A 17,130-nucleotide genomic window follows, 5' to 3' on the forward strand; every position below is an offset into this window, starting at 1 on the left:
GACTCAGAGGTGGGGAGAGTGACTAGAAAGGTATATAAGAGTTGTTTCTTGGGACTGTGTAAATGCCACAAAAATCTATGTTTTAGAATGTGATTATGTATCCCAGACAGAGGTATCTCAAGTTTACAATGCAGTAAAGATTATTGCTAGGGCTGGCTGGGAAGTGACAGGAGTACCACAGGTGTAGTGCATAGGGCATTTAGCTGAATGTACTTCAGTGTGATCCTTTCTAACCTAAGGTAACCCCACCAAGGGAGCCATTTCCTGGGCTCACTGGGAGCCATTTTCCAATATAAGCTTTTCAGTGTGACCTGTATACAAAGTTATGAAAGCAGCAGGGCTGGGAGGTGAGTGGGGTTCCAGGGTTCCTAGGTCCCTTTGGCATGGCCCAAGGCTGCCCAGGGTGCAGGCTCCTCTTGAGATGCTCCATCTCCTTCAGCTGCCTCCTGCCAGAAGCAACCCTCAGCCTTTGCCAATTGTATGGAAGGGACTCTATAGCAATTTTAATTGGCACTTAGAAAGCACCTTCTATTTTCTTTTTTCTTTTTTTTCTTTTTTTTTTTTTTTGAGAAGGAGTCTCACTTTGTCGCCCAGGCGGGAGTGCAGTGGCACGATCTGGGCTCACTGCAACCACCACCTTCCAGGTTCAAGCGATTCTCCTGCCTCAGCCTCCCAAGTAGCTGGGATTATAGGCACTTGCCACCATGCCCGGCTAATTTTTGTATTTTTAGTAGAGACGGGGTTTCGCCGTATTGGCCAGGTTGGTCTCAAATTTCAAACCTCAGGTGATCCGCCCACCTCGGCCTCCCAAAGTCCTGGGATTACAGGTGTGAGCCACCGTGCCCGGCCAAGCACCTTCTATTTTCAATGTACCTTTTCCCAAATGTCCTAAATTAAAAGTGGATGCTGATCAAGTTCACCGGTCAACTTCAATTCTTCCTTTCTCTTTTCTTTACAGATGCAGCCTTTTTGAAATTTATTCTTGGCCAAAAGAGGAAGATAGTTCAAGGATTCTATCTTGCTTTTGGGGGGCAATGGAGAGACCCTGAAAACACTTAAGGAAAACTTGAGGCCTTCTATAAGAAAATAAACTCCCTGAAAGGGGAGGCATGGCCAAGGAATTTACTTATTTTTATAAATCTCTTTCCTAGGTGGATATGGTAATGGATGTGTTTCTTGAATTGTGGTAAATGTAGCTCATAAAATGGATGGACTGGGGCTATATTCTCAGGCTTCCTGGGCTCTGTTGGCATTGGGCAAGCACGTAATGCCTGGTTTGAGGCTAGAAGCCAAAGCCACAACCTTCTTGCAGTACCAACTGAGCCATAGGGAGATTAATGCAGAACAAGGTCGTTAGTCTCATTGTTTATCCAGTTACTAGCCGCATAGATTTTGTGTAAATTTCAGCTACAGTAGTTGCAGCCTGCCTTTGATGTGTGTAATCTGTACATTTTAGTGCTCCAGGAAAGTACCTGATTGACAAGATCTACATCCAATGCCCAGAAAACACATCCTACACAGGCACAGTGAAGCGTGGAGTTGAAGAATTTTCCAGTGAGTTCCATCAAAGTAAATAAACCAACCTAGAGCATCAGGATTGAGCCTCCTTTTTCTCATGACATGACTTTTGAGTGTCCTTGGGAATGGTTTGTATTTGTTTTCATTTGAAACTGGGTAACTGCTTTAAATCCTTATTTACCTCTCAGAGGAAGAACTTGGCCTGTATGACATTTGACCTTGAGGATGCTTTCTGTTTTAAAGCACTTCTGTCCATAAAAACAGACTCCTTGAGTGAGGTTACCTGTACTCATATATACATTTATCCAAGACACAGCCAATTTCTAGTTCCTTCCTTAGCTTTGTCTTGCTTGTACGGCTAGGCTTAAACTCAGAATTAACAACGATGGGAGTGAATTCAGATGGTAGAGACAGCCAGTGCAAATAGTTTAGGCTACAAAATTGTCATCTGGCTCCACCAAACACTTTTCTTTGGCAAAAATAAAGCTAATTTGCCTCATCTGAATTTGACTTAAAGGTCCTGCAGTCCCGCTCTGCCAATTAACAGATCTCAAGTCCACTTCCCTTAGGTTAAATTGGCAGAAAGCAAAGGACAGAGATAAACTACTATCCTATGAGGTTAGACGGTAATTTTTGACTGCCAGTTCTGATAACCACAGACTCCCAAATATATTTTGAGATTCCTTTGAGTTACCGAGATATTTGATTTTTGCAGTTCAAATTACTAGGGTAATTTTTACATTGTTTTGCTTTGTATCTCACAGTGGCTGAGTAAGACAGACCTTGTTGAAGCTCTAACTCTCTCACTGTTAGCCCTCCCTGTCCTGCACCTTTGCAGTTGCCTCCTAACGAGTCTCTGGCTTTCATTTTTTTCTTTTTTTTTTTTCCGAGACAGTCTCCCACTATCGCCCAGGCTGGAGTGCAGTGGTGTGAACTTGGCTCACTGTAACCTCTGCCTCCCAGGTTCAAGTGGTTCTCATGCCTCAGCCTCCCGAGTAGTTGGAACTACAGGTGTGCACCACCACAGTTGGCTTTTTGTATTTTTAGTAGAGACAGGGTTTTGCTGTGTTGGCCAGGCTGGTCTTGAACTCCTGACCTCAAGCAATCCACCCACCTTGACCTCTCAAAGTGCTCTGGCATCCGTTCTTGCTGGGTTCCATGCATGCCCCACAATAGTCCATGCCTCATAGAGCAGCCAAAGTCATCCTTTAACATTTCCTACTTGTGGCTTCCAAGTCCCTATGTGAGCTGTTACCTGGCTTCCTCTTGCTCACTGCTCTCTAGCACCACTGGCTCTCCAGCTGTTCCTTCAGAGTGCAAAGCACATGCACGCACATGTACACACACACACACACACACACACACTATACACCTCAGTCCTTGTTGCCTCTGCCCAGAAGCTCCTGGCCAGGTAGATGTTCACAGGGCTCACTCCCTGACTTCATTCAGGTTCTGCTCAGATAGTCCCTTCTTAGAGCTTGTTATCTTAAAAAATAGCCATCCCCCCAAACCTTCTGCCTTCACTCCAATTCCGGTCACTCTCCATTTTTTTTATGGACTTCATCTTCTTTTACTGTCACTGCTTGGCCTATTTTTTATACTTACTTACTAATTAGCTTTCTCTCCCACTGGTTCATAAGTTCCATGAGGGTAGGGACTTTGCTTTGTTTTATCCTTACTTCCTGTGGCAGCTCTTGGTGCATAGAAAATATACTAGCAAGGTGTGTAGAAGAATAAATTAACATGCCTTTGACAACCTCAGGTTTCTTATCTGGAATACTTCCCTTATGGAAGATTACAAATAATTGATATAAAATTACCTGGCATACAGTAGATACACTCAGTAGGTGATAACTATAATTATGCAGATCAGCACTGCCAAATGAAATATAATGCAAGTCACATATGTAATTTTAAAAAGCTAGAAACAGATTAAATTAATTTTAATAATATATTTTATTTAACCCAAATGTTGAAATTATTACCATTGTAATATATAATCATTATGAAAACTTACTAATGAAAGATTTTACATTCTTTTTTCATATTAAGTCTTTGAAATTCAGTGCAGTTTACTTACAGCAAGATTCAGTTCTTTTTTTTTCTTTTTTGTCTTTTGAGACGGAGTCTTGCTCTGTGCCCAGGCTGGAGTGGCAGTGGCACGATCTCGGCTCACTGCAAGCTCCACCTCCTGGGTTCACGCCATTCTCCTACCTCAGCCTCCCGAGTAGCTGGGACTACAGGCGCCCGCCACCACGCCCAGCTTTTTTTTTTTTTTTTTTTTTTTTTTGTATTTTTAATAGAGACGGGGTTTCACCATGTTAGCCAGGATGGTCTCGATCTCCTGACCTCGTGATCTGCCCGCCTCGGCCTCCCAAAGTGCTGGGATTACAGGCGTGAGCCACCGCGCCCAGCAACTTACAGCATGATTCAGTTCTAACTGGCCACCTTTTGAGTGCTTGAGTGTGGCTAGAGGCTACTGTATGCAGTCAGTCAACTGTTTAATGACAAGTTTTTGTCAGATTCATCTTTGTAACCCCGATACTGCCTTACACATTTCCCTCAAAACAGTAGTTGATCAAAAATGTATCAAAGAATATCATAACAATATATTGTTATATACTATTTTTCATGGCAAATTCAGACTTTCAACTTATTGGAGGGTGAAATAAGTCTTGGTGAAGTAACTTGAGATTATAATCATTTTAAGTGTATTATAACAGTGCTTTGCCCATAAGAGAGGTGTGCAATGAATAGTTGTGGTTCTCGTGTGTTGCTGAGTTGAGTACTTTTCTACATTGTAAATAATAGATTTACCATTGAACTTTAGGAAATACATAAGTTGAAGGTTTTCTGTATCACATTCTCTAGAATAACTTTCTCCTCCCTGTAAAACTGCCAAACCTGCACTTCTATAAGAGTCATCCAGGATCAAAAGTTTCTCCAGAAATATATACCATGGAGACTGCCTACTCCCACTGCAGATTTCATTTTCAGGTACAATTCCTGAACTGCTTCTTGGTACACATGGGCCAGATATAATAGTAAGTCTATTCTGTCCTATGCCTTGAGTTTTCACTAAAATGCTTTAATAAGGCATTAGCCTTAGGCCTAGCAAATTCTTTTAGTTGCAAAAGTCATTCCCCTCCATTTCAGAGATTTAAACCTGATGCAATAAGAGGAGGAAGATGAACAAAAGAGCAGGGTCATTTTCTGGAAGAAATGGGTAAAGACTGTTTGTTGAGAGATGTACCTCTAAAGCCTTGATGTGCTTTTATGGTAGAGAAGTATTATATAAACATACTATCCTTTACTGTGACTAAAAATGACCCATAGGCCAGGCACGGTGGCTCACACCTGTAATCCCAGCACTTTGGGAGGCCAAGCGGGAGGATCACCTGAGGTCAGGAGTTCAAGACCAGCCTGGCCCATATGATGAAACCCTGTCTCTACTGAAAGTACAAAAATTAGCTGGTCGTGGTGTCAAGCGCCTGTAATCTCAGCTACTCAGGAGGCTGAGGCAGGAGAATTGCTTGAACCCAGGAGGAGGAGGTTGCAGTGAGCTGAGATCGTGCCATTGCACTGCAGCCTGGGTGACAAGAGCGAAACTCCATCTCAAGAAAAAAATAAAAATAAAAGTGAACCATAGATTTTCATTGAAGTACAGAGAGTAGGCTGGGCACAGTGGCTCACACCTGTAATTCCAGCAGTTTGGAATCAAGGCAAGAGGATTGCTTGAAGCCAGGAATTCAAGACCAGCCTGGTCAACATAGCAAGACCCCATCTCTAAAAATAAAATAAATTAGCTGGATGTGGTTGTGTGCGCCAGTAGTTCCAGCTAGTCAGAAGGCTAAGGCAAGAAGAGCACTTGAGCCCAGGAGTTTGAGGCTTCAGTGAGCTATGATGGTGCCACTGCACTCTTGCCTGGGCATCAGAGTGAGATCCCACCTCAAAAAAAAAAAAGAAGAAAGAAGGAGAAGAAAAGAAGGAGGAAGAGAAGAGGAAGAAGAAGAGGAGGAGAAGAGGAACAAGAAGAAAGAATTGGAGGAGGAGGAAGGAAGAGAAGGAAGAAGAAGGAGAAAAAGAAGAAAGAGGAAGAGGAGAAGAGGAAGCAAAAAGAAGAGGAGGAGGGAAAAGAAGAAAGAAGGAGAAAAAGAGAAGAAAGAGGAAGAGAAGGGGAAGAACAATGAGATGAAAAGGAGGAGGAGGAAGGAAGAGAAGGAAGAAGGAGAAAAAGAAAAGAACGGAAGAGAAGGGGAAGAGGAGGAGTAAGAGGAGAAGAGGAAGAAGAAGGAGAAGAAAAGGAGGAAGAGAAAGAAGAAGGAGAAAAGGAAGAGGAGAAGAGGAAGAAGAAAAAGGAGGAGGAAGAGGAAAAGAGAAAAAGAAGAAGAAAGGAGGAGGGAAGAGAAGGAAGAAGAAGGAGAAAAATAAGTAGAGAAAGAAAGAGGAAGAGGAGATGAAGAAGAGGAAGAGGAAAAGAGGAAGAGAAGAAGAAGAGGAGGGAAGAGAAGGAAGAAGGAGAAAAAGAAGAGAAAGAAGAAAGAGGAAGAGAAGAGGAAGAGAAGGAGTAAGAGGAGAAGAGGAAGAAGGAGAAGAAAACGAGGAGCAGGGAAGAGAAGGAAGAAGGAGAAAAAGAAGAAAGGAAGAGGAGAAGAGGAAGAAGAAGACGAGGAGGAAGAAAAAGAAGCGTTTATAACTTTGAAAAACTTGGAAAGGTCTAGCTGTGGATTTTCTAATATAGCTTGATGGTGAAATACCACACAGCTTTGATAATGATGCTCAATTATTTTTATTCACATGAAGATATTAGTGATACACTGCTAAGTTAAAAAATAAAGTTATAAGAGAATAAATGCAATCATACCTCATTTTAAAAAGTTTATGTCTACCGATCATTTATTAGAATGTAAACTCTATGAGCAGGGGCACTGTTTTGTTTACCTCAGCATATCTGATGTCTAGAACAATTCCTGGCACAAAGTAGGCACTTAGTCAATATCTGTTGACTATATCTGGACGGATAGACAGTAAGATACTAATAGTAGTTTTCTCTGAATAGTGGAGATTTTTATTGTGATTTTTTATTGTTTGTGCTTTTAGAAATTTCTTTTTTTTTTTTCTTTGAGACAGAGTCTTACTCTGTCACCCAGGCTGGAGTGCAGTGGCACAATCTCGGCTCACTGCAACTTCTGCCTCCCAGGTTCAAGCGATTCTCCTGCCTCAGCCTCCTGAGTAGCTGGGATTACAGACGTGCGCCACCATGCCCGGCCAATTTTTGTATTTTTAGTAGAGACGGTGTTTCACCATGTTGGCCAGGCTAGTATCAAACTCCTGACCTCAGGTGATCCACCCGCCTCGGCCTCCCAAAATGCTGGGATTACAGGCATGAGACACCGCACCTGGCTGCATTTGGAAAATTTTATATGCAATGAACCAACATTTTTAAAGTAATAAAATATAATTTTAAATGTTATGTGATAAAAATATCTTAAAAAGTGAAAGAGCTGATCTTGGGTAATTTTGACAACAACAAAAATTAGTAAATCACAGAAGAAGAGTATCAGGAACTGGGGGCAGTATTGGAGCCACTGCATTATAGCAGACACAATTTCAGGGCCACCTGCTGGTCATGCAGAGGTCAATATAAAAGGGCTCTGACAGTTTATAGCAAGCTTGTCCAACCCATGGCCCACGGCCCACATATGGCCCAGGACAACTTTGAATGCAGCTGAATATGAATTCGTAAACTTTCTTAAAACATTATGATTTATTTTATTTTTTAGCTCATCGGCTATTGTTAGTATATTGTATGTGTGGCACAAGACAATTCTTCTTCCACTGTGGCCCAGGGAAGCCAAAAGATTGGACACCCCTGGTTTATAACGATCAGAAAGATGGGCTGGTTTTTTTAAGGTAATAATTTAAACACAATGAAATGTGTAGGTCTTAAGTGTACAAAGTGTACAAATACACACGTGTGTGTGTGCTTTAAATCGGGCAGCCCTCAGAGTCACAGGTGATTCTGAAAGACTCCCCAAAGTGTTTTGATTAATATATACACCTGTGAAACTATCACTCCATCATGATATAGAACATTTCAGTCATCCCAGAAATTTCCCCTATGGGATGAACTTATTTCAAAGCAACTTCTTAAGCTACATTTTTGGTGAAATGGCATTTGTTGGTACTTTGTGGTTTTCTTGCTGGTTGCTTCGGATATATTCCTTAACTCTGTAATTTATTTTCTCTATCTGAACAACTTGTCACCTTAGAGTATCCCTTTCTAGAAAACATGCTAATACTGTAATGTACTTAATAGGAAGGAGAGAAATGGAACTCAGGTTATTGGATTGGCTATCAAAGTGCTGAACTGAAACACTGACCAAGTAAATTGCATGAAATAATTTGTATTATAAACTGTTTTTCATTGTAGTAAGTGAAATGTCTGTTGTCTTAACAGACTGACAGTCGGAAGAGGTCTTGGTTTGCTCCAGACATGGATGTTTGGGGAAGGGTATTAGGGGAGCAAGTGACTAAGGACCTGATGGGGTGATTTCCAGAGGCAGCTGTGTGCCAGAGACTTGGGAACATGAGGCTCTTTGGTGGGTGCAGAAGCGCAGGAGAGCAACGTGGATTTGTGCATGCCCCCTGCACATACCTTCTAGGCTTAGCATTCCTCTGGCCTCTGTCGGTTCAACATGCGGTTGAACACAGCAAACAGGAACATCTTTTGGCTGTGGCACAATATTGTACTTACTGTAAAAAAGATAGCATTTCCTGAATTTCTTTTGTGGGAAGTGTTAAAAAATACAGATAGGATGTAGTCTGACTTTTTTCCCCCTTACTGTGAAATAGCTGAAGTTCATCTCTCTTTCTCTCTCTCTCTTTTTCTCTTTCTCTTTCCTCTCTGTTTCTAAGGTGAAGATAAACCTCAACTTCCAGGAAGGGAAAAATTTAATTAACTTAAATATGGGCTCAAAGGTCCATGCCAAAACAATGTGATCAATACATAGGTTAAAATTGTCCTAAAGAGGACTATGGAATGGATTGCAACATGGTTCAGGTCAGATGACTTCTGGGATTACTAGCCTGGTAGTCCAAAAAGACATTGCATGCTGTGAGGGAAATAAAAACAATAATGCGAAAACAACGTTAAGGACCTACTCCAAGTATGGCCCACAAAACACTCTTGAGCTGCTTGCTGTTGCGCCCCTGTGCATTTCATCCCTCCTGCTCTCTTCGTCGACCCTACAGCATGTGGGATGTGAAATCACTTGAGAAACTGTTTCCACTGGTTTGCTATGAGAATTTCATAGTTTGACCCCTGAAAATGAAGGGAATTAGAATTGATAGGAGGGATGATTTGGTGCCCAAAGTGGTGAATTGGTGCCAGAAGGTCACCTTAGTAAGAAATGCCTTTGCCTGGTGGCTATGTAAGTTAGAAATAAGTGAGCTGAAAATTAAAGTAAAAAAGGTTAATTTCTATGAGAATATCAGTTGGACAGACAGCAATTAGATAAGGTACAATCTAAGAAGTAAAGCAGGAGAGAGAGTGTACTTAATAACTAAATATTTACTTTTATCTCTTTCACTCACTTGTAAACCAAGATAAGCCTGTTTGTTTTCTATATAAGAGTTAATGCTCTATGATTAATTATATTCATTATTCCAATAATAGCAACAATGAGCTTTAAATGAAAATCATTGTCATTATGTCTATTTATTTCTTGGTTGCAAATTGAAAAAATACTGAAAATCAAATGGACATTGTACATTATTTACTATGAATATTTCACTTACTGTGGATGATTTAAAAAAAAACTATTCTGCTTCACTTAATGCTTCAAGTAAATTACATTTTCTGCCTCTCACATTTGAATACAAGGCTGTTATCTTAGAGCTCCCAGCACTGTGGAAGAAACATTTCATGGAAGTAACTCTATTTCAGCTGTAATGTCTCTTTCTGCTCCTTTTTTATTGAAGAAAAAAAAAAGAAGAAAAAGAAAAGAAAAAGAAATAAAGCAATAATAATTATATTTCTAGCCCAGAAATATGATCCTTTGAATAAAACTCTGCCCTCACTTTCAGTTAATCAGAAGATGAGTGATATCCTATTTCTTTATAGTTTCTTCTAGTCTTGGTGAGATGAAAGAGGAATTTGCAATCAAATAAGAGTGGTATTGCAGACATTACAACTAATTTATATAGTTAAAAACTCAGAATTGTATCCAGATCTGACCAGGAACATGACACAAGATTTAATTTAAAAGGAAAAAGGGGACAATTTCTTTTTTTTATTTTGGTAACTCAATTTACATTGTGCCATGACTCAGTAATTATGCTGCAAGCCTCACTGTGAACACTGATGAATTGACTTTGTGTCCATCTATTATGTTGACGCTGGATTAAAATAGAACTAACTCCATCATTCAGGTTGGAGAAAATTCAGAAGTATTGCTTACTCCTCTTTTTCTTTCTACTGTCTCCTTTTTCTCATCTTCCAGATTATTGGTGCCTCACCAGAAGAGAACAGAGGAGAGACTTACTGACTTACATAAAACATTCATTAACTTACCATAGAGACTACATATGCAGAATATCCATCACATCTACCCCACATACTGTAGTATGTAGCCAATATTTTGTTCATGTGAAAAGTAGAGAATTACACCAATCATTTAAATAACTTAGGTAAAACACTGTTGAAGAAAAACTTTATTTAAACCCAAATTAATTAAAAAAGAGCTAATATTCAATCGTGCTTTATTTTGTCAAGGAAATAATTAGACATTTCTTTAGGTTCCAAGCAGTACTGAAATCATAGGCACAAAGTGTGTAGCAAATGAACATACATTCCTCCTCTGCCTTCTCTTTGGACCACATTCCAGGCATGCTTTTTGCCCCAGCTCTCCACCAAAACTGCTAAATCTGATGGTCAATTCTCGTCCCCCTTATTTGACCCATCATCAGCATTTGACACAGTTGATTACACTTTCTTCAAATGCTTTCTTCCCTTACTTCCAGGATGCCATCAGCTTCTGGTTCTTTCCAGATCTCCTTGGCTCTTCGTTAGTCTCCTTTGCTTGTTTTGTCTTCCTGACCTCTATGTATTTGGTGGAGTGCCCCTACAGCTCAGTCTCTCACCCCCTTCTCTTTTCTATCTAATTCATTTCCTGATGACCTCATCCAGTCTCATGCCTCTGAATATATTATAAATGCTAACAACTTTGAGTTACATCTTTGGCCTAGACCTAGCCCCAAATTTACAGACTTACATATACAGCTGCCTACAAACCTCTATTTGATGTCTAATAGGTATGTGAAATTCAGCATGTCCAAAACCCAACTTATGATCTTTCCCCAAATCTGCTCCTTCATAGTATTCTCTGTCTCAGGAAATGGCAGATCTATTATTTCAGTTGCTCATGCCAAAAGCTTTAGAGCCATCCTCACCCTTCTCTTTCTCTCACTCCCCACATCCAATCTATCTACAAATTCTTTTGTTGTTGTTGTTTTTGAGTCAGAGTCTTGCTCTGTCATCCAGGCTGGAGTGCAGTGGTACAATCTCTGCTCACTGCAACCTCTGCCTCCCGGGTTCAAGCGATTCTCCTGCCTCAGCCTCCTGAGTAGCTGGGATTACAGGCATGCACCACCACACCCAGCTAATTTTTTATTTTGTATTTTTAGTAGAGATAGGGTTTTACCATGTTGACCAGGCTGGTCTTGAACTCCTGACTGCAGGTGATCCACCTGCCTTGGCCTCCGAAAGTGCTGGGATTATAGGCCTGAGCCACTGCACCCAGCCTTATCTACAAATTATTTACCTGTGAAATATAACCAGAACCAGCTACTTCTCACCAGCCTAGTTCAAGCTGCAGTCATTTTTCATCTAGATATTTATAATAGCCTCCTAACAGGTCTCCCTGTTTCTACCATGCTGTACCTGCTATTGTCTGCAAAGCTCACAGAGTGATCTTAAAACTATTGATGACAAGCCAAATTCTGTAAAATATTTAAAGAGGTTTATTCTTAGCCAATATGAGTGACCCAGGCCTGGGGAACAGTATTAAGAGGTCCTGAGAAAGTATGTCCACATGGTTGGGTTACAATTTTTTGGAGTGCCGTGGCACGATCATGGCTTACTAAATCCTCCACCTTGTGGGCTCAAGTGATCTGCCCACCTCAATTTCCTGAGTAGCTGGGACTACAGGCACACACCACCATGCCTGGCTAATTTTTGTATTTTTTGTAGAGACGAGGTGTCGCCATGTTGCCCAGCCTGGCCTCAAACTCCTGGGCTCAAGTGATCGTTTGCCTTGGCCTCCCAAAGTTTTGGAATTACAGGTGTGAGCTGCCATGTCTGGCTGCAGTTAGGTTTTATACATTTTAGGGAGACAGAAGATATCAACAAAGACATAGATCAATACATGCAAGGTATACATTGGTTTGGCCCCAAAAGGCAGGACACGTCAGAGTATGAGGGGGTTACTTATAGGTCACAGGTGGATTCAAAGATTTTCGGATTGACAATTGGTTGAAAAAGTTAAGCTTTGTCTAGACTTGAAGTCAGTACGAAGACACGCTAGAGTCAAGATGTGGGGAGGATTGTGAAATCCAAGGTTCTTGTTATTTAGATTAAACCTCCAGGTAACAGCCTTAGAATAGGTGGTAAATGTCTCTTTTCAAAACTTTTCGAAACAAAACTCTCCTTTAGTCCCTTTTAGATCCAGGAAAAACTAGAAAGGGAAGGAGATTTTCTAGAGATGTAAATTTCCCCGAGAGGGCTTTCTAGGGCCATTTCAAAATATGTCAAAGAAATATATTTTAGGGTAAAATCACTTTATTTCCTTCAGAGTCTTCTATCTCATGTGATGCTATATCAGAATCAGGTTGGAATTTGGTATCTTATTGCCACAAAGAGTCTGTTTCTGTCAGTCTTATGATCTCTATTTCAGTGTTAATGCTGGTCAGTTCTCCTAAACTCTAGAAGGGAGGGGTATAACCAGGCATGCCTGACGTCCCTTCCTCTTATGGCTGGGAATTCAGTTCTTCGGGTTTCTCTGGGATCCCCTTGGCACAGAGGGGGTCCATACAGTCAGTTGAGGGGCTTAGCATTTTTTTGGTTTACAAACTTAGGTCAGTTTATGTCCCTCCTCTGCTCAGAATGCCCCAGCAGCTTACCATTTCCCAATGCTCTGCAGGATCCTGTGTGATCTACACCCACATCTTACTTTTCTGATCTCATCTCTCACTGTTCCCCTTGCTTTCTGTGCATTGGCCACTTGAGTTTATTTGCTTTCTCAAATCTTGGGCATGTTCTTACCCCAGCATCTTTGCAGAGGCTATTTCCTTTCTTCGTAGTAATGTTTCCCCAGATCTTCACATGGCTCACTCCCTCACCTCCTGCAGGTCTTTCCAAATATCCCTTGTCAGTAAGGTCTTCCCTGATCACCCTATTTAAAATTATAACTCCTCCCCCAGCTGTTGGTACTCTTTATCCTCGTCTCTCACTATATTTGTAGTACTTATTCCCAGCTGACATCCTATGTATTTTATTCATTTATTTTTTGACTGTCTTCCCTAGTAGAATGTAATTCCCTGGAGGGAAGGGATTTTTGTCTGTTTCCTTCATTGCTATAAATCTAGGCACCTAGAACAGTTCCTGACTTGCAGATAGAATCCAATAAATGTTTGTTGAATGAAAGAATATCTACAAAAATACATACACACAAGTATCGCAGCACATAGTACCTATATACTTTACCTCTTGTTATTGTTGTGATCTCCTAAATGGATATAGCTTAATATACATATAAACAATAAATCATATTTTAAACAAATCAGGGAAGCTGTTATTAGAAGGCATTTGATGGCCCTTTTTTAAAGGTAAAAGTTCCATTTAAAAGTAAACAGTCATACTCTAATTTGTCTGTGTTGTCAATGTGACCTGCTTCTCTAGAGACGACTCTTTTGGAATGTTCTATTGAGCAGGCAGGTATTATGAGGCTATTTCTAATTGATAGGGAGAAGAGTAAACAAAATATCTGAAAAGTTCTGTTTTTTAGTGGCCTGGATGGAATTCCACCAGGCCCCTCAGGACAGTTGTTGGGCCAGGCTTTATCCTTGCTGAGCTGTTTCAGGCCTTACAAGAGTATTTGAAGGTTTCCAGGGGCTGGGGAGCCTTGGCTTGGTGGTATGGGAGATGATTTTGAGTGATTTACAGGACTAGCAATAAATTATTTTCACTCAAATCATGAGAAAACTATTTCCTTTTCTATTCTCTATCAGTCTAGTACCTGTAGCAGCCTCTGTTGGAACCTGGCCCATACCTTTTCACCTTTATCAAGTGGGTGTATGCCTGCCAGAGTTACACCTACAGCCCTTATATTCTTTGCCCAAGGCCTTCTCTTGACTATGAGACCTGCTTTGCTGCCCACAAGGCAGCCCAGGAATGCTGGGGAATTAATGTCCTAGGGATTGACTTTTAACAAGTGACTAACAGCAGTTGGTGTATAAATACCCCGTCTCTCTCATTCTTTGTGTAGGCGAATTCTGAGGTGTGTTTTACACTGGCTCCCTGAGTTTCCTCAGAGGGATGAAGCTCTAGTTGTCCACAGTGAGAGCTGGCTTGATAATATGTTATTCAATTGCTTCCTTCTCTTTTCTGCCTCACTTCCCACCTCCTTCATTGTGTTTCCACATTTCCTTCACCTCGCAAGTAAACTAATTGCAACTGAATTCTAGTCACAGGTTTGCTTCTGGGAAAACTCGAACTGCAGTACCTGCAAATCTTTAACCATTTCTAGTGCCTGTTTATTTCCCTTTTTACAGAGAGCTAGATCAGGTCTCAGGCTAGAAACCTCGAGTTGTTGAGAGAATCTTGCTAGAATTTATACTAAGAGGGTTTTTTTTTCCTTCATTATATTTATTTTTTAATTGCCTGCTATTTATTGTGATATTAGATTTTCCATTTACTATTGTGATATAACTGGATTCATGTAAGAACTACTTTATTTAAACCAATTGGTTTAAATAAAATGCTTATAATAAGACTGGTGGTAAAGAGATATGGCAAAAATCATAGACACACATGGCTGAAGCTTGGGGAAAAACCTGCCGTGAGTTCCTGAGCTAGCTCTGGAGGATCTTTGGAAGAACCAGAAAGTTTCACACTGTGCTTCATGTGCGGCCTGTACAAAATGGCAAGCAGTAATACGTAACGACTGTATTGTTTTATGCCATATTCCTCATAAAGCTGGTATCTTCTCTTAAGACTTTAAATGCTTAAGCAGGTTGAATAAACTTGCTTCATCTGTGTAATTTTAAAGGGTTTTCTTTTGGAATGTTGTACTTTCATCTTCCTCCCTCACCCTTTTACTGGGGACAGAAGAAAATAGCAATCATCGTCATCTGAACACCTAGAAGTAACACTCGCAGACATTGTGTCGTATTTCCTCCCTGCCTTTTTCTGATAATATAAACAAAGCACTGAACCTGCTCCACTGTCAGCCCCTTCCTTGATGACTGCTACGAGCAAAGCTGGCCCTCACTTCCGTCGGACTCCTTGTTCCCTGAACAGCATTTGATGCCCCTGATCCTTCCTGAAGTTCTCTCCTATTCGCCATCACACTGTTCTCCTCTTTCTCCTCCTCTGTCTGCTCCTTCTCCGTCTCCCTGGAAAGGTCTCCTGTTTCTTCTTGCTTCTTAAATATAGGACTTCCCCTGGTTCTCCCTCAGTGAGCTCCCCCTCATGAAAAGTATTCCACATCTGCTTCTTTAAGCCACATTTCTCTCCTAAGCCCCAGACCTTGGACATACTTTTCTGCCTGTCTGATGGCCACATGAAACTCATCATGCCCCAAACTATCCTCATAATTTCCCCCTGCAAACCTCTGGTTCTTCTATACATCTAATTTCATTCATATAAGCCAAAACCAGGGTGTCATTTATAATTCCTCTCGCTCCCTCACCTGCATGATGGGTGAGGAACCAAGCGCCCCCAGCGCTGCCTCAGTACATACAGACTCTCACTGTCTCTCTGAAAGAACTGCCCCATCACTTGGGGAGTCTCCCTGGTTTCAGTCACCCCGTCCACTACCTTCTACCCAAAGTGATTTTTTTTTCTTTTTTTGAACAGAGTCTCACTCTGTCGCCCAGGTGGGAGTGCAATGGCATGATCTCGATTCACTGCAACCTCCGCCTCTCGGGTTCAAGCGATTCTTGTGCCTCAGCCTCCTGAGTAGCTGCGATTATAGGCAAGCAACACCATGCCCGGCTAATTTTTTGTATTTTTAGTAGAGACGGGGTTTCTCCATGTTGCCCAGGCTGGTCTTGAACTCCTGAGCTCAGGCAATCCACCTGCCTCGGCCTCCCAAAGTGCTAGGATTACAGGCGTGAGCCACTGTGCCCAGTCCCAAAGTGATTTTTTTTTAAAATACAAATCTGGTCATTGCATATTCCTGCCTAAAATACTCTCTAATGAAAGATCCAGAAGGGTAAACATTAAACTCTTACCTGTAGGGAATGGGGCAGGATCATTTGCTTTTTATTCTCTGTACTTCTTTACTATGTAATTTTTCTGTAACAATGAGCATATGTTGTTTTTACAATTAAAATAAATAAAGATTATCAAAAGAAGAACATGCTCAATAGCAACTGCCTGCCTCAGTTGCTTACAAGAAATCACTTTGTGCTCTGCCTCTGATTCTCCCTCAGTCCTCTCCCACACAACAGTCATACCACAGGGCCCAGGCTTTCACCATAGGCTCCAGGTGTTCAACTCCATGCAGTTTTCTAGGCCTTTTCTCAGGCTTTCCCTGCATCTGAAATGCCGTTCCAGTCTTCACCGCTTGTGCTGTGCTTAAACATCCTTCATGGTCTAGCTTGTGTCATCTCTTCTATGAAGGACTTCCCCACCCCAGGGAGACATGACTGCAGCTTCCTTTGGCCCCACCCTAGAGCTTTACCCTGTGGAGAAGTCTACTCTAGTACTAGGTGATGTGTTTGCCTCCTCTTCCTTCCTGTGTCCGTAGGTCTCCTGAGAGCATGGACTGCACCTCTCAACAAGCATTCAGAAAACAATGAAACAAAACAGAAACAAACACCTGTCATTTACACCCTATTCACTGCTTGCCCTGCGTATCACACATGTGATTTCTAGTCCTGGAAACAATCTGTAGAGTATCTCCATTTCACAGATATGAAAACTGACACTCAGAGCTAGGCTAAGGGTCATGCAGATAGTTTGTGGCAGAGCTGGGATTTGGAACCTGTGCCCTATACTGCCTCTAATAATGCTGCTGAAGGCAGGGGCTGTGTCTTATAATTATCTCCCTTGTAGCAACTAGCACAACTGGTTGCTCAATAGTGCTTCAATCAGTATGCGTTCCTGAATAATTTAGAAGGAGAGTAGTCCATCTCACCAAAAACCACTTACCCAGACTATGAAAGAGCCTCAGTCATTTCTCCTCGTACTCTCTGAAAGATGAGCCCAAGGGCAATTATAGGACCACAAAAGAGTTTGCAGGGGGTGGGCAGTGTGTATCTACCCTCGGATAATCTGCCCCAGAGTGGATTGTTGGTAGTCATTTTAAAGTTGTTTGTCAAGTTCGT

This window comes from Gorilla gorilla, chromosome 3 (assembly GCF_029281585.2).
Source record: "Gorilla gorilla gorilla isolate KB3781 chromosome 3, NHGRI_mGorGor1-v2.1_pri, whole genome shotgun sequence".
In the NCBI taxonomy this organism is placed as follows: domain Eukaryota; kingdom Metazoa; phylum Chordata; class Mammalia; order Primates; family Hominidae; genus Gorilla; species Gorilla gorilla.